A 23912-nucleotide genomic window follows, 5' to 3' on the forward strand; every position below is an offset into this window, starting at 1 on the left:
TCTTTCTCTTTCTAGTTTTCTGAAATTCAAAGTATACCAAATGGATGTAAAATCTGCCTTTCTTAATGGAGACTTAGAAGAAGAATTCTATATTGAACAACCAGAAGGATTCATTCTTGGAAATGATGCAAAACTTGTATGCAAACTCAGAAAATCTCTCTATGGTTTAAAACAGGCTCCAAGGGCATGGTATTACCATCTTGACAAATATCTCCACCAACAGGGTTTTTCAAAGGGGTCAACAGATAGCAATCTATATACAAAGATGGACACTGATAAATTGCTAATAATTGTTTTGTATGTTGATGGTATCATTTTTGGTAGCAACGAAGAATCCATGAGTCATAATTTTGCCTCAGTAATGCAGCAAGAATTTGAAATGTCCTTGCTTGGTGAGCCTACCTATTTTTTTTGTTTACAGGTTCAACAAAATAAAGATGGTATTTTTCTCTCATAAACTAAATATCTCAAACAGATCCTGAAAAAGTACAGCATGGAAGATTCTAAACCAGTATGTACCCCAATGGTAACACGATGCGGTCTTAGCTCAAATGATGAATCAGCAGAAGTACATCAACCAACTTACAGATACATGATTGGCAGTCTGCTTTATCTAATAGGTACTCGACTAGACATCATGCATGCAGTGGGAATAGTTGGAAGATTCCAAGAAAATCATAAGGAAACACACCTTCAGGCAGTCAAAAGGATTTTCAAATATCTTCAAGGAACACAGAACTTTGGTTTATGGTATTCTAGAGATACAGATCTTACACTTCATGCATATACAGATGCAGAATGGGTAGGAAGTGTTGATGACAGAAAAAGCACTAGTGGTGGTGCATTCTATATGGGTTCCAAGTTAGTGTCTTGGTTCAACAACAAACAAAGTTCAATTGCATTATTTACAACTGAAGCAGAATACATGGCTGCTACATCTTGCTGCACACAACTACTTTGGATGATGCAAACCCTGCAAGGCATTCAGATCACATGTACTCCACCCATCTCCATTCTATGTGATAATACAGGTGCCATCAGTATTTCAAAGAATCTAGTCATGCACTCCAAGACCAAGCACATACCCATCAAATATCATTTTCTACATGACCAAGTGCTTGAACAAAGGGTCAAACTGGAGTATGTTCCCTCCAAAGAACAGGTTGTTGATATATTTACTAAAACACTGCCCAGAGAGACATTTGAATATCTCATATAAAAGTTGGGAGTAGTTGTTGCATCATCCTGTTGTTAAATCCTATTTTCTTCAAAGAAAGGTGGTTATACGCAAGTTTCATAAAGTGTAGTCATGTACATACATGGGTTTCTATGGGAACAGTCATGTATATGTTGGTTTGAAGGAAAGCAGTGGTCCAGACTCAAAAAAAAAGGGTCTAATATGGTTCTATCAATTATTTGCTCTGTTTGATGATGGTTTCACTTTGCTGATAACATGTGGAAATATATTGGTTCTCATAAATTTTTTGATAACTTGATGTTTATCTGATTGATGATGATGCTTTGATATCTCTTACTGACATATGCAATGATTAGATCTGGCAGTGAACAGGTGGAACAGGTTTAGGGGGAGAACATGGTTGATGATAGTTTGGGAACTAATGATGGACATACAAGTTGTTGGTCTGGATGTTTGTTAGGTCCCTATAATACTAGTGATGCCCCCATAAATATTGTAGTTGTATCCATTATTAATATTGTTGTGCCCCATAGAATCCCTCTATTGTTATTTTTGTGCCTTTGTATTATCATTGTTAGGTCGGCTTGGTTATATTGTGACCCCTTAGACTCCTATATATAGAAATGAGGTTTTGTCATTTGAATCATCTAAGAATTGTTCATTTATGTAATGTAAAGGAGGTTGCCCCCTCGAAGAGGCTGAATTATAAGGCGTTGATCTATCTTTTCTATCTTTTTGTGAGTTGGTTTCATAACATTTGGTATCAGAGCGTTGGATTCTAGGGTTTCACTGCTCCAAATAGGTCATCATGGAATTTTCGCTATAACTTTTTTTTGCGAGGTTTCAGAAGCAAAAAAAAAAAACCCATTTGAGACAAAATTGCACTGAACCTCAGGTCTGAATTTCAGAGATTTTGGCGCTATATTTGCGGAGATATGATCTGAGGAAGTTGGTATTTTTGTAGACTCCTGAATTACATTCCAAACAGGTGACTTGGGGAAAATTGTCATAACTTTCCCTGTGAGCATCGAATTGAAATTTTGTAAGAAGGTACAGAAAGAGGATGGACTTTAGTTTCTTGTATATATTTTTTAGAGTCAAAGGTCTAAACAGTGAAACGTGGCACTTCATACAAGTTCACTCTTCTGGAAAGGTCTATAATCAAGTCGTCTTGGGAGATCGTGCATAACTCTTCCTTGGAGAATCCAATTTGGATCAAACTAGTGGCATTGGAAAGAGGACACAGAGGGCTCCTACAGATTGTAATTTCAGAACTGGATGATCCGAAATTATAGAGATACATCAGATTCAATATCAAGCTCCTACAAAGTGAAAAAAGGTGTGTAGTTTTTTTAAATTTTTGCATAATCTTGGTTTGAAAAATTAGTTTGAAGGAATTCAAAGGGCATAGTAAAGCATTATTATCAGTAATTGATGCCCTAAAGAAAGAAAATGCAAACACCTAGTAAGCAACCTGAAAGCTCTAGCATGACTCACGAAGAAGAGGAAGAAATGCAACATGATATATCAAAATTACAAGACCAAGTGCAACAAGTGTCACTTGCACAAAAAGTAACAGAATCTAAGATGGATGGTTTAAAGAAAGATGTAGAAGCTAAGATGGATGGTTTAAAGAAAGGTGTAGAAGCTAAGATGGATTGTTTAAAGAAAGGCATAGAAGTTAAGATGGATGGCATGGAAGCTAAGATGAATGGCATGGACGCTAAGATAGATGGCATGGATGATAAGATGGAAGAATTGAAGATAAATATGAATAAGTTGCTACAAGAAATGGTCACTAATGGTGAAAGGGTAGTAAAGGAAACTCATGATGAGAACAAAAGAAATGTTAATCATGATTCCATAGACTCTAATGTTGGATCAAAGACCCACCATATTCCAAAAATTGATATGAGGAAGTTTGATGGCAAGGATCCCGCAACATGGCTATTACAGATGGAGCAATTTTTTGATCTCAATAATGTACAAAACACACAAAAGATACATATTGCAACTTTATATTTGGAACCAAATCAGTTTGTATGGTATCAATGGCTTTGCTCTCATGAACAAATTTTCACTTGGGCAATTTTTAAGGAAGAATTGACAGCACATTATGAGGATACAAAAAGCAACACTTTTTTTAGCCAATTGATAAGTCTCAAACAAAAGGGTTCAATAATGGAGCACATTGAGGAGTTCCAAAAATTGAACATAAGGGTAAAAAATATTCTAGAGGAGCATAGGATTGATGTGTTCATAGGGACATTAAAGGATAATATCCAACATGATGTTCGCCTTTGGGAACCTGATTCATTAGAGAAGGCATTCAGGTTAGCAAGAAAAATGGAAAGCGAAATTATGGCAACCAGGAAGCATACCATTCACAACTATAAAGATGGAAGTGTTGTTGCCCCTAGCCTTCCATAACCTATAAGGTTGACACCACAACAATTGGAAGAAAAAAGATCAAAAGGGATTTGTTATATTTGTGATAGCAAATACACTAAAGGTCATAAGTGTGCTGAGAAGAAATTATTCTACATAGATTGCGAAGAGGAAGAAGAAAAGGAGCAAGAAAGGTCAAAAGAAGAGGATATACTCCAGGAACAAAGCCTAGATAAAGAAGAAATGAATCCGACCATATATTGTAATGCATTAGCAGGAATTACTACTCCTCAAACCATCAAGATAGAAGGACAAATCAAGAAGAAAAAGGTAATAGTGTTGATTGATTCAGGAAGTACCCACAATTTTATTCATTGTAAGATAGCAAAAGAATTGAATTTCTTCCTATATCTAGCACCAGAGTGTCAAGTGATGGTTGAAAATGGAGGAACACTAAATTGCTCTGGAAAGTGCCATAATATCAAGCTATCCATGGGAGAATATTTATTGAAAATCCCAATGCTTTCCATTCCAATGGGAGGTGCTAATGTTGTACTAGGAGTCCAATGGCTACAATCCTTGGGTACAATAGCTTTTAACTTTCAAGAATTTTTCATGAAATTTGATGTGGAAGGAAAGGAAATTGAATTAAGGGATATTGCAGGGAAATCAGGAAAGATAATAAGCTCTAATAGTATGACAAAGCTTCTAAAAAAAGAACAATGAGGTGTAATTGCACATTTATGTTTGCTAGATGTTTCCACATCGAAATCATCTATTTCTCTAGATCTCCAAAAAGTCTTGGACAATCATTCCAAGGTATTTGAGACTCCCAAAGGTCTCCCACCTATTCGTGATCATGATCATGTTATTCATTTGATTCCAGGAAGTGTTTCTCCAAACATCAGGCCGTACAGATATCCATATGCCAAAAAGAGTGAAATTGAATGTATGGTTGTAGAAATTCTTAAGGCTGGTATAATTCAACCTAGCCAAAGTTCTTTCTCTGCTCTAGTAGTATTGGTGCACAAGAAGGATGGATCATGGCGCATGTGTTCGGATTATAGGGAGCTCAACAAGCTCACTATTAAAGATAAGTTTCCCATTCCTGTCATTGATGAATTATTGGATGAATTGCATGGATCAATTTACTTCACCAAATTAGATCTTCGTTCAGGATATCATCAAATCAGAATAAAGACTCAAGACATTTTGAAAACAACATTTAGAACTCATGAGGGTCACTATGAGTTTTTGGTCATTCCTTTTGGCCTTACCAATGCACCTTCTACATTTCAAGGTTTGATGAATTCCATTTTCAAACCCTTCCTTAGAAAATTAGTGTTAGTATTTTTTGATGATATACTAATCTACATCAAGTCTTGGAAGGATCATGTTGAACACGTTGACAAGGTGCTACAACTATTGGAGGAGAAACAATTATATGCAAAAGGATCCAAATGTTTCTTTGGAGTACAAGAGGTGGAATATCTGGGTCATATTGTATCTTGTGAAGGAGTTAAGGTAGACTCTAGCAAAATTAAAGCCATTACGGAATGGGAAATCCCCACATCCATAAATCATTTGCGAGGATTTCTCGGGTTGACAGGGTATTATCGCAAGTTTGTTAAGAATTATGGGAAAATAGCAGCACCTCTAACAACATTGTTGAAGAAAGATGCATTTTCATGGACTCCAGAAGCAACAAAGGCCTTCGAATATCTTAAAGAGGCAATGTGCCAAGCACTGGTCTTAGCTACACCAGAATTCACAAAAACCTTTATTGTGGAATGTGATGCTTCTGGAAATGGAATTGGTGCTATTTTAATGCAAGATGAAAGACCCATTGCTTTCGAAAGTCGTCCAATCAAGGGAAAGTATTTACACAAAGCTATTTATGAGAAGGAAATGTTGGCAATACTACATGCACTTAAGAAATGGAGACCCTACCTAATGGGAAGACACTTCAAGGTAAAAACGGATCATGATAGCCTTAAATACTTTTTAGAACAAAGATTATCCTCTTGAGAACGACAAAAATGGGTCACAAAGATGTTGGGTTATGACTTTGAAATCATATACAAAAAATGGAAGCAAAATGTTGTGGCATATGCACTCTCAAGAAAGGATGAGGATGTGGAAGCATTGTTGTGCACCATTTCTATTATCCAACCAGATTGGATAAATGAAGCAAGGGAGGAATGGAAGAATGACGAAGAAGTGTGGGAACTTATTCAAAAGTTACAACAAGATTCCAGTACATCTAATACATTTAGCTCAAAAAATGATTCATTATGGTAAAAAGATTGCTTATACCTCTGTAAGAATTCCCAACTCAAACAAAAGATTCTTCTGAATTGCACGCTTCTCCCTTAGGAGGGCACTAAGGATTTTTAAAAACTTACCACAGGGTTAAGAAGGAATTTTTTTTGGATGGCCTTAAATTGGATATTCAAAAGTTTGTGGCAGAATGTTTGGTATGCCAACAAAATAAAGCTGAAACAATTAAGACACCAGGTCTATTACAACCTTTATCCATCCCAAGCCAACGTTGGGAGGAGGTTTCAATGAATTTTATCACAAGTTTACCCAAGCCAGAGGGAAAGAGTGTCATCATGGTGGTAGTTGATAGACTTACCAAGTATGCACACTTTTGTGCATTATCACATCCATTAAATCTAGTACAGTTTCTACGGAATTTATGGAAACAATTCAAAAGCTACATGGAAACCCAAAGATTATTGTAAGTGATAGAGATCCCATTTTTATAGGAAATTTTTGGACAGAATTATTTTCTTGTCTTGGTACTCAGTTAGCTCATAGCTCATCTTATCATCCTCAATCTAATGGGAAAACGAAGATAGTAAACAAATGTTTGGAAGGATATCTTCGTTGCTTTGTATCTAATAAACAGACATAATGGGTCAAATGGTTGCCTCTGGTTGAATGGTGGTATAACACTTCCTTCCATACTGCAACAAAAATGACCACATTTATGGCACTTTATGGATATCAGCCACCATCCATCACATCATATTTAAGAGAAACTTCTAAGGTTCAAGTAGTGGAACATCACATCGAACGTCAACAACAAGTTCTCCAACTCTTAAAGGATAACCTCGTGTTGGCACAGAATAGAATGAAACAACAGGCAAATCAACATTGCACTGAAAGAAGTTTTGATGTAGGTGATTGGGTATTCCTATGGCTACAACCATATAAACAAATGTCCCTCAAGCAAGCTAAGAAGGATAAAAAATTGTCACCAAAGTATTATGGTCCATACAAGGTGTTGCAAAATATTGGTACTATGGCATACAAATTGGAGCTTCCTGTAGCTTCTCGAGTGCACCGAGTTTTCCATGTTTCATGTTTAAAAAAGGTTATAGGCGACAAGCTCCCAGTTCAAATAATATTGCCAGAACTTGATGAGGAAGGGAAAATTATATTGGAACCGGAAGCAGTCATAGAAACGAGAACTCGACAACTATGAAATCAATCCATTTCAGAGTATCTCATAAGTGGAAGAACTTATCTACGGAAGATTCCACATGGGAGGAAGAGAATTTTATATAGAAGCATCAAGAACTACTCAAGCGTTGAGGACAACACTTTTTTGAAGGAGAGGGGCATGTTAAGTCCCTATAATACTAGTGATGCCCCCATTGATATTGTAGTTGTATCCATTATTAATATTGTTGTGCCCCTATTGTCCCCATATTGTTATTACTGTGCCCCATAGAATCCCTCTATTGTTATTTTTGTGCCTTTATATTATTATTGTTAGGTTGGCTTGGTTATAGTGTGACCCCTTATACTCCTATATATAGAAAGGAGGTTTTGTCATTTCAATCATCCAAGAATTTTTCATTTATGTAATGTAAAGAAGGTTACCCCCTCGAAGAGGCTAAATTCTAAGGCATTGATCTATCTTTTCTATCTTTTTGTGAGATGGTTTCATAACAATGTTGATTGAAAGATGTTGTTGATGGTGCAGATCATATGATAGTTGCTGATGACTATCATGGTCTTATTTAAGATATTTGGTCTCTATTATATATGTCATGTACATCTTTTAATGTAAACGTCATGAACAGACCTAATTTGTAACCCCATTGTGCATGGGATGGATGATGTAATGTTTTTTTTTTACATGTATAAACAATTGGTATATCCCCACTTGGTTGGGTGGATGAGTCAAATTTGGTATATCCCCACTTGGTTCGGAGATGGATGTATGTATGAGTAATTGGTGATGGGAAGGTCATTTGTGATGTATGTATAGAGTCATGTTCTTCTTTGAGAACATCTTTTTGGAGAATTTGCATATGCTCAAGGGGAGCATGGACTCGATCATGGGAGCTCAATCAGCACACTTCATCATATCAGAGAATTCAACATGCACTCAGGGGGAGCATGACTTTTTGCCCTTGATGTCAAAGGGGGAGAGTGACTTGGTGTGGTTGTTGTTGCCATCAAGTCCAAAGGGGGAGATTGTTGGCATTATGATGTATGTGTTGTACTTGATGGCAACCCACTTGTAGCAGAACAACTCACTTGAATCTACAGAAGAGATATCAGATGTGATAGAATGCATGATAGTAGTGTTTACAGATGTGATGAAATGCAGGGCAGCTTCAAGGAATCAGTTCAGAAGGCAACTCACTCAAATGAAAGATCACAATATAGTAGGTAAATAGCAAATAATGACAAATCAGTCTTCATAGAATGAAGAAAGAGAGGTATACGCAGGTTCACCATTGACCAAGCTATGTATACACGCAGGTTCATTGTATACAAGTCACATATACATACACATGCACTTTCACATAAGGAAAAGCGTGTATACCTTGGAAAACTTAATTTTTGGTCTGAAGTATTTGGTCCATGGTATTGGTCCAAGGTATCTAGTCCGAGGTATTGACCCTAGGTATTTGGTCCAAGGTATTGGTCCTTAGTGGTTTTGGTCCATGGTATTGAGAAAGGCTTAAAACAATAAAAGGAGGAGGAGATGATTAGGCCAAGGTGTGAAAGTATCGAATATCTAATGAAGTATGAGATCTAATATGCAGGTTATTGGCTTATCGTGTTGTGCTTGATTTGAACCAAGGATGAACCTTAGTGTTTGATGAAGGATAAGATCTAATGATGTATCAGGATCTTAAGGCTTGAAGTGAATTATCTTTATGTGGTTTGATCATGTATCTGAATAACTGACGCATGTTGTAGTCTGTAAATATGATGATCTCGGTATGACTAAAGTCTGGAATAGTTGTACTGTTTAAATCATCATTTACATATCTGTACGCATGTTCACTTTAGAGAAGGAGCGTATACACGTTGGCTCTACATATCAAAGCAACCTATACATCATAAATTTGATTTGTAGATCTGTACGCTGGTTCGATTTGAGGAAAGTGCGTATGCATGCAGGTTCGACACATGGAAGTAGTGTATACCTTATAAAATATGTTTTAGTTTCTTCTGTTTGCTGTTGCAGTGTTTTGGGTTCTGGCTTGGGTTCTCGTTACTGTATTCTGGTTATAGCATTTTGAATGATTAGATTGATGGGTTGTCAAAGTGATTGATTGATTTAGTTGTGGTTGGTTCTAAAGGAGATTGGTTGATGCAGATAAATTTGATGATTTAATGATGTTGTTGATGGATCTAGTCTGAAAATTTATGAAACGTGGTCCCTGGTAGAAAAGAGAAGGTTGTAGCCTTCTATAGGCCGACACCTACGTACTAGTAAACATATCAGCTAGTACAAGAGCTAGGGGGTTGTAGCTCCCTTCTAGTAGAAGCTAGAGAATGAGAGAAGGTTGTAGCCTTCTACAGGTAGAAGCCTGCATACTGGTATAATACTGCACCAGTACAAAAATTGTAAACAGAATTTTCTTATTATTAAAATAAGACAGAGACGACAACAGCAGGTGGTTTTTACCCACATTGGGTTTCCACCTTATATCTTGGTGTTCTTGTGTGTTGCTTATGTGTGATGCTTTATTCTGCTTTTACTACACTGTCTAATGAATTCCTGATATGCTGATTAAAGTTCAATACATGATAATTTTGGTAAATCTAAATATCTCTGCATATATGTTGGTTGCATTAAGTATAGTTGCATATACACGCTAGTTCACTGAGCTGAAGTAGCATATACAAATCAGTTTTTGAAAATTAAATTATTGATCTGATAACACTGATTCACCCCCCCCCCCCCCTCTTAGTATTATTTCCAACAAGTAAATCAGTCATTTTTTCCCACATTTCAGCATCAGGTAATTGGAACTTTAGCATCCTTCTGTATATTCCATCTGCCTCAGTGTACTTAGAAAAAACAGGCTTATTAACAAAAAAGTGTTTTACCTCATGCTCAAGGTAAAACAAGTTTTCAAATGTCTGGTATAAACTTTGCCTATTGGCAATGCCTTCATTGAAGCTGCATTAGCCTGTTCTTTTGCTAGCTCCCTGAGTCTGTTGTTGTAATCCTGTTGTGTCATGAGCTTTTCATTTATGACTAAGGGACTAGGTAACCCTTTCTCTCTCAAAATTTGAAACTTAGCCATAAATCTATCAATGGCTACCTGCATATTTTGACATTTGTCCTCCAAGTTTAACATCAAGTTTCTCTTGGAAAGGACCTTCCTTACCTCCAAAATTGTTTCTGTTCTATCCTCTATATCCAATTCCTAAAGCTCATACTTGTTTTCACTGTTAAGGAATTAAATGATTCTAGTGACATCTTTGGGCATCTCTCCTAATTCTTCTTTTACCTTTTGGATGGCTTCTGTAGCCATATTTATTAGATCTATCTGCTCAAAAATTACCTGAATAGATGGCCAAATATCATTGACAGAGTCAATGATATTGGCCCATAACAGTTCCTTAGCTTGTCCAAGAGGTTCTTTGAGTGTTAGGTCCTTTTCCATGGCTTTTATTCTCTCATTCATTCTGGCAGCTTTCTGCACTTCTTCCTTGTGCATGATTTTGGAAAGCTTGCAATCAGTTTCCAAGCTTGTCACCTTTTCTTTTAGCTTATTCATTTCTATAGCCTATATGGACATTTCCTCCATAGCTCTAACCAATTTTGTTGCTTCTTCTCCTGATGTACCTACTGTTGATGTAGACTGTGTTGAAACCTGTTCTGCTGTGGCCATAGGAGCTGTGGGAGCCAATGAGATTGCCAATGTGGAAGGAACAATTGTTGAGACTATTGGGATGGCATTTACCGATGTAGTGGCAACATCACTTTTCTTTAATTGAATTAAAGTGTCCAATTCCTTCTCTGTTTCCTTTAATTGGTCATTTAGTTTGAGGACTAAGTCCACCAACTCTTCATGCCTGGTTTGCTTTTCCAAAACTTCCTATGTCTGGGGATGTTGTAGCTGAGGTATTTTCAATTGCTTTTAAAGTGCTGCAACGTCATCGTTATTCTTCTTAATCAATTTCTCAGTGGCTTTGATGTCTTTGGGATCATGTCCCAATTCAATCACTAAGTCTTCCAGTGACTTGATTCTGGTATCCTTGGCCTGTGAGGAGGCCTTCTCCAACTGATATTGGGCTGAGATATTGGTCAATAAATTTCCAATTGATGGGAATCTATGGCTTTACCTGTAAGGGTGGAGTAAATCATCTCTCCAGCCTATTTGTGAAATTCAATTTGGTCTATGGGATGAATATCCCTTGCCAATACCTCAAAATCAATCTTTTTATAATCTGCTAATGTCCTTGGTGGTTGCATAGTTGGCTTTATGAAATACATTTGCATCTTTTCCTCTTTGATGTCAAAAGATGACATCAACCTGGTTTGGTTGATAGGTGTAATATTAAGATATTGTGCATAAGACTGTGCTTTCAGTTTTTCATTTCTCATCTTGATTTCTTTAAATCTATCTTTTATGTCCTCGTCTTTGTCAGCAGGCCTACTAAAGGATGAAACTTCTACACTAAGCTATCTTTCCAACATCTGAGTATGAGATGTGGATGGCTCCAGTGTTTGCTCAAATGGATCAGTACCTTTACTTTTGTCCAGCTCAGTATCAGTTACTTGTGCTGAGCCTTCTGTGTCTTCCTGTTCTGAAACAGGATTGAGCCTTGCTTTCTTGCTCTGACTGGCTTCATACTGCATATTTGAAGTGTCCATACATGAGCTGGAGGCTTCCTCTCTGCCCATTTTAGGATTATTTTCCTCATTCTGAGGAGTTTGCATAATAGGAGGGGTGCTCATGGTTATTTCTTGTTATTCAGGTACCTACAGAAACAAGCTTTCATCAAGCTGTCTTTCTAAATCAATCAAGGCATTCTCAACATATACCTTTGTGCTATCCCTGTCAACAAGAATGTTTTCCAACCACTCAGATTGATTTGCATATCTTTCTATCTCTGGTATGGGATGATGAATGTAAGGCCCTAATTTGACCTTTTGTCTAAGTCTAGTCATAAACCCTTGAGGGTCATATCTCCACATGAAATTATTTGGAAACTTCATCTGTTGCAGAATCAGAACTACCTCCTGCCTTGCTTCTTTAGAGTTGCAAATGAAAGGGTCTAACTGGTTTTTGACTCTGAACTGAGTTCTATTCTTGGCCGATACAAAATTGACTTCATCAGAGTTGTTTATTTACCTATAATACTCTAGGGAAAATAACCTCATGGGGAGGTATTTAGGGAGTTTGTATGGGGCAAGTTGGCACCCATAGATTCTTATTTCTATGTGGTTTTGGTAAAGGTACCAATCTCCCACTTTACTTTGCTTGGACAACTAGAGGACTCTTTTGATATCTTGACTTATTCTAGGTGGAGGAATTCCTGTCAGCATGGTCATGACTGGATGGAAAAAAGAATCAATGAAATCTGTATAAGTGTATGGTGATGAATATTTGTGGAAAAGTGGTGTCCAAAATATGACAGACCTGGGCTGGCCTCTAGTATCAAGCTTCTGGAGGGTGAAAGGGAATCTGTTTGATTGATAATACAAAAACATATGGTAAAGTAGAGATGAGTACTTGAACACTCTTTCAGTATGCATTCTAGTAAATTGTTCATGATTTCTCTCAGATATGAACTGGGCATAATTGTATATAGTGGCAGGAGGCTTTCCTGGGGTGAAAATGGACATGAAGGCCAGGATAAGCTCAACAACAAATTCATCAGTGTGTAGCCCAAAATACATGATATCATAGTCACTATGTGCTTTCCCTTTTCAGAGAAAAGGGAAGAAACATATGGAGGGGCATCTTTAGGTATGTGGTTGTCTTCAACAATGAAATTTTGAAACAATTGGGCCAATTTTGATGGACTCAACTTGGTGTACTGGTCTAAAAAATCTCCAATTGCGAGTGGGGTTTGGTTTGGGCCTGGTTGGAGCTGTAACATCTCATTGATTGATTCAGTTGTGATGGTAGACATGATTTTCTGGTTAGGGGACATTATTGCTCTCTGGCTAGGAATGTAACAAGCATGGCACATATGGACAATTTTAGGAAAAACATGTACTTGGGGAAATTGGTATTTGGGAAAATTATTTTCCAAAAGACCAATGTCATCAGAATGGTTCAGATATTTGTCCCTACTCAAACAATGAAGTTTGAGCAGGACCTCATATGCACTTGTATCTCTGATTTGGAAATCCCTGTCCACCAGGGGAAGGTGGTCTAGGTCCAGATGGGGAGTGGTGATAGGTCTGACATCCATGGTGACAGGGGTAGCCATAATTCAATTCTTGTGGATTTGAATTTGACTATGTAGGGTTGTATCAGAGGTTTTGACAGAAACTGGTAGTTTTGAGAAGGGTTTGGGTATGTGGTTTGAATTTAAAGTAATTCCAATTAATTTTACTTAATTAAAATACCTTTAAATACAAAACATTTTCAAATTCGAAGGGTGGCTGGTAATTCATTCACAAATACCTAGAGTTTAGGTGAATTGACTTCAAACTAGTGTTTTGGACTACGATGGAACGTTGAAAGGGCTCTAAGAGATTTGAAGGTGGTCTCCGCAACTTCTTTAAGGACTGAAATGGGGTTAACTGGTAGTTTTCAAGTTTGCAGGTGTCGCACTAGTTCACAGAGGTTCACAGAGGTTCACAAATAAAACGAGTGAAAAAGGTGAAAAAGGGCTTCTTAGCCATTTTATGAAGCAACGATCATTTTTTGGTAGGCAATTTTACGAATGATCAGTGGGTGGTTTATTGGGTTGAGCGGGGAGGGGGTTTCCCAAGCCATCACACCACTTTTGTGGAGGAGGCGGTATCGAGGAGGGGTCACTCGATCTACCTCAACGCTTGACACATAGCATTTGGGGGGCTAGGGAAAACCACCTTATCGGGCAGGTAAAGGTCGGCCATCAGGTGCAACTGATATGGCTATGGACCGTTGAATGAGGGGGATGGTGATTGTACGGTAGTCGAGCGAGGGAGGTGCACGGGTGATAAGAGTATGGGTTTTAAGGGGGGCCAGTGCTTTAAACTTTGGTGGTTTGGGGTTAATTAAGGATTAATCATGGATTTAACCGATCGGGCGGGGTTTAATGATGGGATTTATCTATTCATCAGGATATGGGGTAAATGGTATAGTTTATAATTAAATTAAGGATTGGGATTTTTATTATAGGGGATTTAATTAATATACAGGAAAAGGTATATCGGGGATTTATATAATAAAGTTAAAAATTAATAGGAAATGAGCGGAATGAGCATACCCTCAGCATAAAAATTTGCGCATTTTATTCACATATATTTCATACTTAGGTTAAAACACCTTTTGTGGGTTTTTCGAATGAAAAGGGATTTACATGGGGGTTTTTACTTTTCTTGGGCAAATGAAGTTTATCCTTAGGAAAAGGGGTTTTATTAGGGTAATGAGGGGAAATGAATTTCATGAAGGGGATTCTAACACTTGATGTCCATAATTCATTAAGTCGAGGGTCCGGTCCCACCAAAAGTCAGAGAAATGCTCTGAGCCTCTTTGACTTGAAGGATTTAAAGTACTAGAACATACTTATGGATAGGAAATTAGTAAGGGGAAAAATGAATGAGGGGGAGTTAATCATATTAACTTGCAAACCTTTGTTTTTGCTTCCATAATTGATCATACATATAGAAATATGTGTCTAAGCATGATGCATGTGTTTTGATCCAACCAACTTTATACTTCAGCAACCTTTCTTCTACTTACCCATTACTTACCCTACCATTTTTTCTTCATTATATTTGGGTGCATTTAGACTAGAAAACCATTATCATCCAATTTCTTTTGAAAAGTAATCTATCTAATTCTAACCTTATATCATCCAAGGGCTCAGATTACACTGATGAGCTCCTTTATTTTTTCTACCTATCTAATGATCTGCCAAGATTAAACTGTTTGGTCAGATTTTATTCTCTAACTATAAACATAAAATTCAAAGCATAATATAATCAAGATTAAACAGTTTGATTACCATGGATTGTGGCATGAATAACAAGTTACACACAATCATTTATTATGCATAAAAGTAAATAGTAGTGGCATTTAGACTTGCACGCTTTCATGGTCTCTTTTTTTTGGGGGGGTTCATATATTTTCATTTTTTTACCTTCTCTTATTCTTTTTGTCCTTTGATATTTCTTTTAGGACACACCCTCTTTACATTTTTTTATTTTTTTAATATGGAAAACATTTGTAGAAAGCAAAGGTATGTACAATATTCTTAGTCATTCAAAATTATGTCTCCTATTGGTATAGGAACCTAACATGTTGAAAGAAAAAATGGTAACAACACCAATCTTGGTATTTCCTGATTGGAAAAATGAGTTTCATGTATATGTGGATGCTTCTTCCATTGTGATGGGTGCAGTACACACACATGCAGGCAAAGGAGAACTATACCACCCCATAGACTTCACAAGTAGGAAGTTATTCAAGGTTGAGAAAAATTATTCAGCAACAGAGCACAAAGGGTTGGCCATGGTCTACGTGCTGCAAAAATACAGGCATTATCTGTTGGGAGGGCATTTCAAGATGTATACAGATCATTATGCCTTAAAATACCTGGTCAACAAGCCTGTGTTGGGGGCAAGATTTTCAGATGGTTGTTATTATTTCAGGAGTTAGATTTTGAAGTAATTGTGAGGACAGGGAGGTTTAATGTTGGACCTGACCATCTTTCGCGAATTGAAACAGGTGAAGAACCCAGTAATTTGGAGGAAGGGTTGCCTAATGCACAACTCTTTGTGGTACGTGTAGCTGATAATCATTTTTCTGATATTATTCACTTCTTAACTACAGGGATGGCGCCTAAAGGATATACAAATCAGCAGAAGAAATAATTAGTAGTATGCGCAACTGATTTTTCAGTCATTGCGGGACATTTGTACAAAATGGGTGCAGATGAAATATTGCGGAGATATGTGTCAGACTTTGAGCATGATAGTATCCTCACTGAGGCTCATGGAGGAGCTACAGGAGGCCATTATGCAAGAAAATAAACTACGCTGAATGTTTTGCGCACAGGTTTATGGTGGCCAACATTGCACAAGGATTCCAAATCATATTGTAAGGTGTGTGATACATGTCAAAGGACTAGAAGACTATCGTGAAGGGATGAGCTACCACTACATCCTCAGGTATATTTACAGGCATTTGAGAAGTGGGAAATTGATTTTATCAAACCAATTCAGCAACCTGAAAAGAAAATGGGTGCGCGCTACATTATCACTGTGATAGAGTATTTAACCAAATGGGTGTAAGCACTGCCGGTAAAAGATTATATAGGGGCTATGGCAGAAAAATTCTTATTTGAACATGTCTTAAAAAGGTTTGGATGCCCGAAAGTTTTGATGAGAGATAGGGGTACGCAATTTCTGAATGAAATGATTAGCGCGTTGACAAATGAATTCCAGGGCTATCATTAGAGGAGTACACTGTATCACCTGTAGGAAAATGGGATAGTCGAAGCTTTTAACAAAATTTTTGAGAATGCACTGACAAAGATCTGTAATTCACAGTGGAATGATTAGGATGTGCGCGTACCTACAGTGCTATGGACCTATAGGACAACCTATAAGAAACCGACATGACAAACATCATTCAGATTGGTCTATGGCATCGAAGCAGTGATGCCGATGGAATGCATTGTACCTAGCCTGCAAATAGCAGCCTTGACAGATATGGTGGATCATGGGACCTTGGAAGAACGGCTCATGCAACTCATGGAGCTAGAGGAGGATCAATTTTTGGCATGATTCCACCAACAAGTACAGAAGGAAAATGAAAAATAATGGCATGATCACCATATCAAGCTTTGCACATTCAAGGTAAATGATCTTGTGTTCTTATATGATAGTAATTTCACTAAATTTCTAGGTAAATTCCATATGCATTGGCTAGACCATATATTTTCAAGGAAATTACAAACGGTGGTGCATTTTAGCTCACGAAGCTAAATGGAGATCCATTCCCAGGAAAAGTGAATGGGACTAGGTTGAGGCTATATACTTGGGATCCTATGCAATGACTATATGGAAGCAGGGCAGTCTTAGTGCTCCAGGCAGTTGCAAGGGAGTGCAGGATTATAAACTACACTGCCTAGTTTGGAGGACAAGGCAATGACCTGAGTGCGTGACGAGTGACAAGGATGCACTAGATGAAGCTGCACTCTAGACGTTGCACCATGAGGGAAGGTACCATGCAGCTAAGCAGGAAAATGACTGTTGGAGTTACTATTCATGATTGGATGACCAAAAAGTGGTTAAGAGGAGCGGGGAGGTGGAAATTAAGGAAACAATATTTGAATATTTTCCACCAAAGAAGCATTTATTATAAGAATTTAGGGGGAATGGTTGGGTTTGAATTCAAATCCCCCTATAAATTACACATCTTGGTCCTGCATAGAACACTTTGCATTCTAAGAATTGTTGGAGCCTTTTACTATCTAACGCATATGAGTCGAGCATTCTGGGAAGAATTTGTGTCACACCCCTCATTTGTGAACTATTCAGAAGCAGCCTAAGAGCTATTCATTGAAAGAATGACTGGCACTAACCCCACCGAAGCTATGAGTTCAGGTGTTGTTGTTTCTGACATGCCAGGACCAGAAGTTACAAGTATGGAAGCTCCAGCCTCTATGCCTATGGCACCAAGATCACCCCAGTTGAAGCCCACCACTACAAACAGAAAAAACCTACTACAAAGGCAAAGCACTCCGCAAAGGAAAAACAGAAGAAGCCAGTGTTGGTGCGAATGTTGCTGAGAAAGAATCTAGAGGTGTGGCAGAAGGAGAAAAAGGATAAACAACCGAAGCAAGTGGTGGATCTAGAAGAGGGATAATTCCAGGGTATCGAGGATGTCGATGCTGAGGGGGTAGAGCCTATGATGAGGCTACCTGAGTATATTCCTCCATGGAAGGGAAAAAATAAAGTAACGAAGGATCCTGATTCAAAGAAATTTGTAATTTAGACACCTTTATTACTTGAGCAAGTCGCGTTTGAAGGTCCTCGACTAGCGCACATTCTATTTGTTAAGATGGAGGATTTGGACCTCGCGGAGCATGTGTAGTTTCCACACTTGTTGACTCACAGGTATATGAAAAAAATTTACTATTCTAACACGGGGGTTACAATGTTGGAGCCCATGAAGTGGGTTCGCGGTGTTGAGTAGTCAGGGTTTCTCAACCTATTGTTAGTGTCACATTATCACCACTCCAACATCAACATGATATGTGTGTGCCAGATCCTCACATTGGTGCACGATAGGTACCTATGGCTAGGTGAGCCTATCCCCATCATAGACATGTTGATCCACAGAATAACAAGGTTTCTGTACAAAGGGGTGAACCCTGCCAAAGAGTTTGGAGGAAAAAGCAGAGAAAAAGAGTTAGTAGATAGGATGAAGAAATAATTTGGTATGATCAAAACATTGCGAGGATACTCTATCACATCCATCTGAGACCCGATAATATAGTTGGCTGCCCAGATTCTATCTAGCAAGTTAATGAAAAATTTAGTGCATATGAAGTTCTGGTGTCGTTCATATCGCTTGCAGCTCAGTGCATGAAGGGTGTACAATACAACTGGGCCAAGTATCTCTGTCAAGAGTTCCTCGCAAACTGCTGAGAGGCCTAAAAGGAGATCAAGATGATTCATTATGCCTTGTTGTTGTTGTTGATCATTCTGGTTGCTTGGAAGTTACTAGAGGATAGTTAGTTTACTCTACAAAAAGAAGAATTGCCCGAGGCAGCGCGGTTTGCCTCGTTGTGGGCCACAAAATATCTAGAGTGTATTAAGAAAACAAATATCTTTTGGGTTTGATGGGTATGGACCTTCACATGGTGGTTAATCAGTAACCACGGTTGTCTCCCACCTTGTTCACATACCTATCGTCCTATGTAGAATTCAAAGCCAATTTCTATAAGGTCTCGATTAAAGCACACAGAGACCCTAAGCAGAAATGGCACCAGTTGCCTTATATGGTGACAGACACATATATACATGAAGTTGTGAGGCTTTGGACTCTAAAATAGTGTGCACCTACTGTCACAGATCCATTTGGGCACATCAATCCCATCATTCAAATTAGTGTTTCAGGGCTCATCAAACCCTAATGTCAGTTGCTACATGCCCTAAACAAGTCACCCCTTTGAATGCCTCCTTCCTAGACAGTTTCATGACTTAAAGACATCCAGAAATAGACTCTAGAGTGACCAGCGTAGTTAAGCCCTTGTAAGGGTGCGCTACACAGCAGTTGAATCCATTGCCAGGGTGCTCAGCAGAGCACTTAGGCTTCCTTTCACTTGTGTTGGGCGAGATTGAGTGAAATTCACATAGGTTTTGGGAATATTCTTATCTTTTGGAGTCATCTAGAAGGTTCCCTCACTTATAAACTCCTATGAGCTCAAAAATGGATGAGGAATGAGTTAAGGTGAATCCTATCCTCTCATCCCTTCCTCCATGGAACCAATTCTAAGTATGGAAGGCCATTCAATGCCAAAATTTATGACAAAACCTCCTTCATCTTCCTATAAATTGACCACTCATCTAAGTGATCAGGGGTTGGATTATGTTGAATTGTAAGGAGATATTGTTGCTATGAGATTCGGCTTTGAAGAAAGTATTGTAATGCCACAAGTTTGTCATGCTTTTGATGTGATGTGGATGGGATCCAAGCTGGAGGAATGGCTTTGAATCAGACACCAATGGTTGTAATTCCTTCTTTATTTAATAAAGTGTTTGAACCTTTCTCCCATATGTCTGTATTGTTTCATAATCCTTATATGTGTGAATTGTATCTGATTCCTTTCACTTATATTCAATAGATCGTGTGCTTTGATCGATTATTTGTTTTCTATTGTGTTTATAGGTACTTCTTAAGCGTACTAAGTACGGGAAGGAGCGACAGGATTGATACAAGGGAGATGAGAGGAAAGTGGAACTACAAGTAGATCTTCTCATCTTCTCATCTTATCTATTGCTTATAGGAAAAGACTAAAACAATTTAAACTGTTGTTTTAGATACAACTACTTATCTAGGGAATTAGTATTTATCTGTAGATACCAAATTCTTCAAAACAAATTGTGTACCTGGCCGACAAACCTGTCTAATATAATCTCTCACTGATTCACCTCCACGGGAAAATCCAGAAAGTGTGATGGGGGCACCTCACCTCGACAGTCTGATAAGAAAGTAAATATCATCTATGGTAATAGGGACCATCTTGTCCCTAATGTGAAAAGTCTGATGTGTCAGATACCATGCATGAACAAGGAACTGCGGTAGTTCTATTTGTTGCCTCATTCCGAACAACTTGAAGTATTTGAGTAACGTGTAGTTTTTTAGGGCCTCAACTGTACCCGGATTGTTTAGGGCAACCATATCTTGTTCTTCATGCTCTCTTTCTCACCATGTAATCGATGTTCTGATCCGATGAATGCCTGAAACACAATCATAAGCTTAATTAGGATCCTTTCCATGCAAAAAATAGGACAAATTTTGGAGCAAACAACTAAATCAAACTTAGGAAACTCGCCCAACATAGCCCAAAGATAGAGTCAGTGTGCTGCAAAGCATGCAATCTTCTATCTGGGTGCTCTTCAGCATAGTTTTTGATGTGAAAGCCTACGATGATCCAATGTGAAAAAATGAAACCCTAGGGGCCCCAAAAAACCCTAAAACTTGCATGAAATGACAAAAGAATGACCTGAAAAGAAAGAATAGAGGTTTAGTTACTACCTAGTCTGGATGTCTCAAGAAATGGTCTGTATAATCTCTCGCAATCAGCTGATGAAAATCGAGGTAGAAAACTAGCTTAGAGCACAAAACTGAATGGTAAGTTCCAAATGGTAAAAATGCCATCGTAAAAACTTGTTTTATGTTTATTTCATGTACATTAATCGAGTAAAAATTAGTATTTACCTAATTTTGATGATGAAACAGGTATTTTTAATCCATTTGGTGGTGTTTTGAGTAGGTTTTGCAACTAACTTATAGAATTCAACCTACTCGATTGTAAATTGTACCTTTGACCACAAAGCACACTTTTATCTCTTTATCAAGCTCTGTTAAAAACGAAAAAGGAACCCCCTTGGAGTCCTTTTTAAGCTCCTTTCAGACTCCCTAAACATGAAAAAATTGCCGAGCGCTTGTCTTTTTTAGCTCGTTAACATATTGGAAACGACTTCTCTCTTGTATTATTTTACACTTTTTTCAAACTTAAGAGATTAATTTACAAAAAAGAACTTGTGGAGTTTTCTTTTTGTCCGTTTTCAAACTCTCTAAACATCAAAAGGATCGAGTTATATTTTTCGTTAAAACATCAAATAGCAACAAACTTGTCCATCTAGAAAAGACCGAGTTTCACCTTCGCTAGACTCGTTAAAACATCAAATAGCGATGGATTCGCCTGAAGGGTGAAATTATACAACAAGCATATGTTATCCTCCTCAAGATTGATAAAATTAAAGAGGTACTAGTCAACAATGACTGGGGAAATGGGAAAAAGGGGAAAACCACTTTATGGTAGCAGGTCTCTCTTGAACATGACACTTTCACTTCATCACTGTGACTACTTGGGTTGGGTTATCTGCTTGACGGTTATCATACCTATGGTCTATCACACCATCCATCACTTTTGGTTTTGGGTCAATGCTACCAATTCATTCAAACTATTTGGGTTGGGTTATCTTCTTGATGGTTATGATACCTATGGTCTATCACACCATCCATTGCTTTGGTTTTGGGTCAATGTTTCCAATTCATTCAGTGTCGCTGATATGTTCAAGAGAAGTCATTCAATGAAAATTCATCCTTTACAATACCATGAACCTTCATTTTCATGACCTCCATTCCTAAACCTTGTGTCATAAATCAAATTCCATCTCCAAAATCACTACACTCATTTCATGTTGTTGATGTGGGATACATCAAGGCCCTCCTGCGACCAGTTGCTTCTTGTCAACATCAGCGCATTATACAAGAAGTTGACCTAGAAACACCCTTCCAATACCTTGAAGCTTGCATGCATCAATGGTAGGTTTCTCGCTTCCGACGATACATTGACATCAATGGCCTTCACCCGAAAGACTTTGTATGGTGTTCGACATCAAATCATCCATTCACACCGTGCAGAATGTACTGCAGTACCTTGAGGATCATTATCATTAACAGTGATTTCTCTCACATCTATTAACAACTTACATCATTGGCTAGTGATCAGAAGGTGTCTTCCCATGTTCGACTTCAGATCACATATTCACATGGTTAGACTCATACTTGAGCGAACGATTGAATGATATAGAAGACCCCAAATCTAGTTTCATCCATCCAGGCTACTATTTCAGGAGTACTAAATCATATGTACAATGGCTTTACATTAACGGTCATTCCAATCATGGGTCTATATATGTAGATGACTGTTTATGTACATGTAATGAAATTTTATAAGTTGAGCATGGGTATGCCTTCCCTTAGCAATTCATGTAAAATCAAATATCATGATATATGTATTGTAATTGATGCAGGTCACCTTCCACTTTGATACCTCCTCATCACATTGTAAAGCATTCCATTCGACATTGGAATTTTTCCAGATCCATTTGGGCACATCAATCCCATCATTCAGATCAGTGTTTTAGGGCTCATCATACCTATATTCAGTTGCTACATGCCCTAAACAAGTCACCCCTTTGAATGCCTCCTTCCCAGACAGTTTCATGACTTGAAGACATCCAAAAATAGCCTCTAGAGGGACTAGCGCAGGTAAGCCCTTGTAAGGGTGCACTACAGAGCAGTTGAATCCATTGCCAGGGTGCTTTGCAGAGCACTTAGGCTTCCTTTCACCTACGTTGGGTGAGATTGAGTGAAATTCACATAGGATTTGGGAAATATTCTTATCTTTTGGAGTCATCTAGAAGGTTCCCTCACTTATAAACTCCTATGAGCTCGAAAATGGATGAGGAATGAGTTAAGGTGCATCCCATCCTCTCATCCCTTCCTCCATGGAACCAATTCTAAGTATAGAAGGCCATTCAATGCCATTATTTATGACAAAACCTCCTTCATCTTCCTATAAATTGACCATTCATCTAAGTGATCAGGGGCTGGATTATGTTGAATTGTAAGGAGATAATGTTGGTATGAGATTTGGCTTTGAAGAAAGTATTGTACTGCTACAAGTTTTTCATGCTTTTGATGTGATGTGGATGGGATCCAAGCTGGAGGAATGGCTTTGAATTAGACACCAATGTTTGTAATTCCTTCTTCTATTTAATAAAGTGTTTGAACCTTTATCCCATATGTTTGTATTGTTTCATAATGCTTATGTGTGTGAATTGTATTTGATTCCTTTCACTTTTATTCAATAGATCGTGTGCTTTGATTGATTCTTTGTTTTTTGTTGTGTTTATAAGTACTTCTCAAGCATATTAAGTACGGGAAGGAGTGACAGGATCAATACAAGGGAGATGAGAGGAAAGTGGAACTACAAGTGGGTCTTCTCATCTTCTCATCTTATCTATTACTTATAGGAAAAGACTAAAACACTTTAAACTGTTTTTCTAGATACAACTACTTATCTAAGGAATTAGTATTTATCCGTAGATACCAAATTCTTCAAAATAAATTGGCGACTCCACTCGGGAATCAGATACAAATTGTGTACATGAACGACAAAACTGTCTAATATAATCTCTCACTGATTCACCTCCATTGGGAAAATCCAAAAAGTGAGATGGGGGCACCTCGCCTCGACAATTCGGTAAGAAAGTAAATATCATCTATGGTAATAGGGATCATCTTATCCCTAATGTGAAAAGTCTGATTTTTCGGATCCCATGCATGAACAAGGAACTGCA

This window comes from Pinus tabuliformis, chromosome J, assembly GCF_031772625.1.
Source record: "Pinus tabuliformis cultivar Carrire ecotype Pingquan chromosome J, CPIR1, whole genome shotgun sequence".
Lineage (NCBI taxonomy): Eukaryota > Viridiplantae > Streptophyta > Pinopsida > Pinales > Pinaceae > Pinus > Pinus tabuliformis.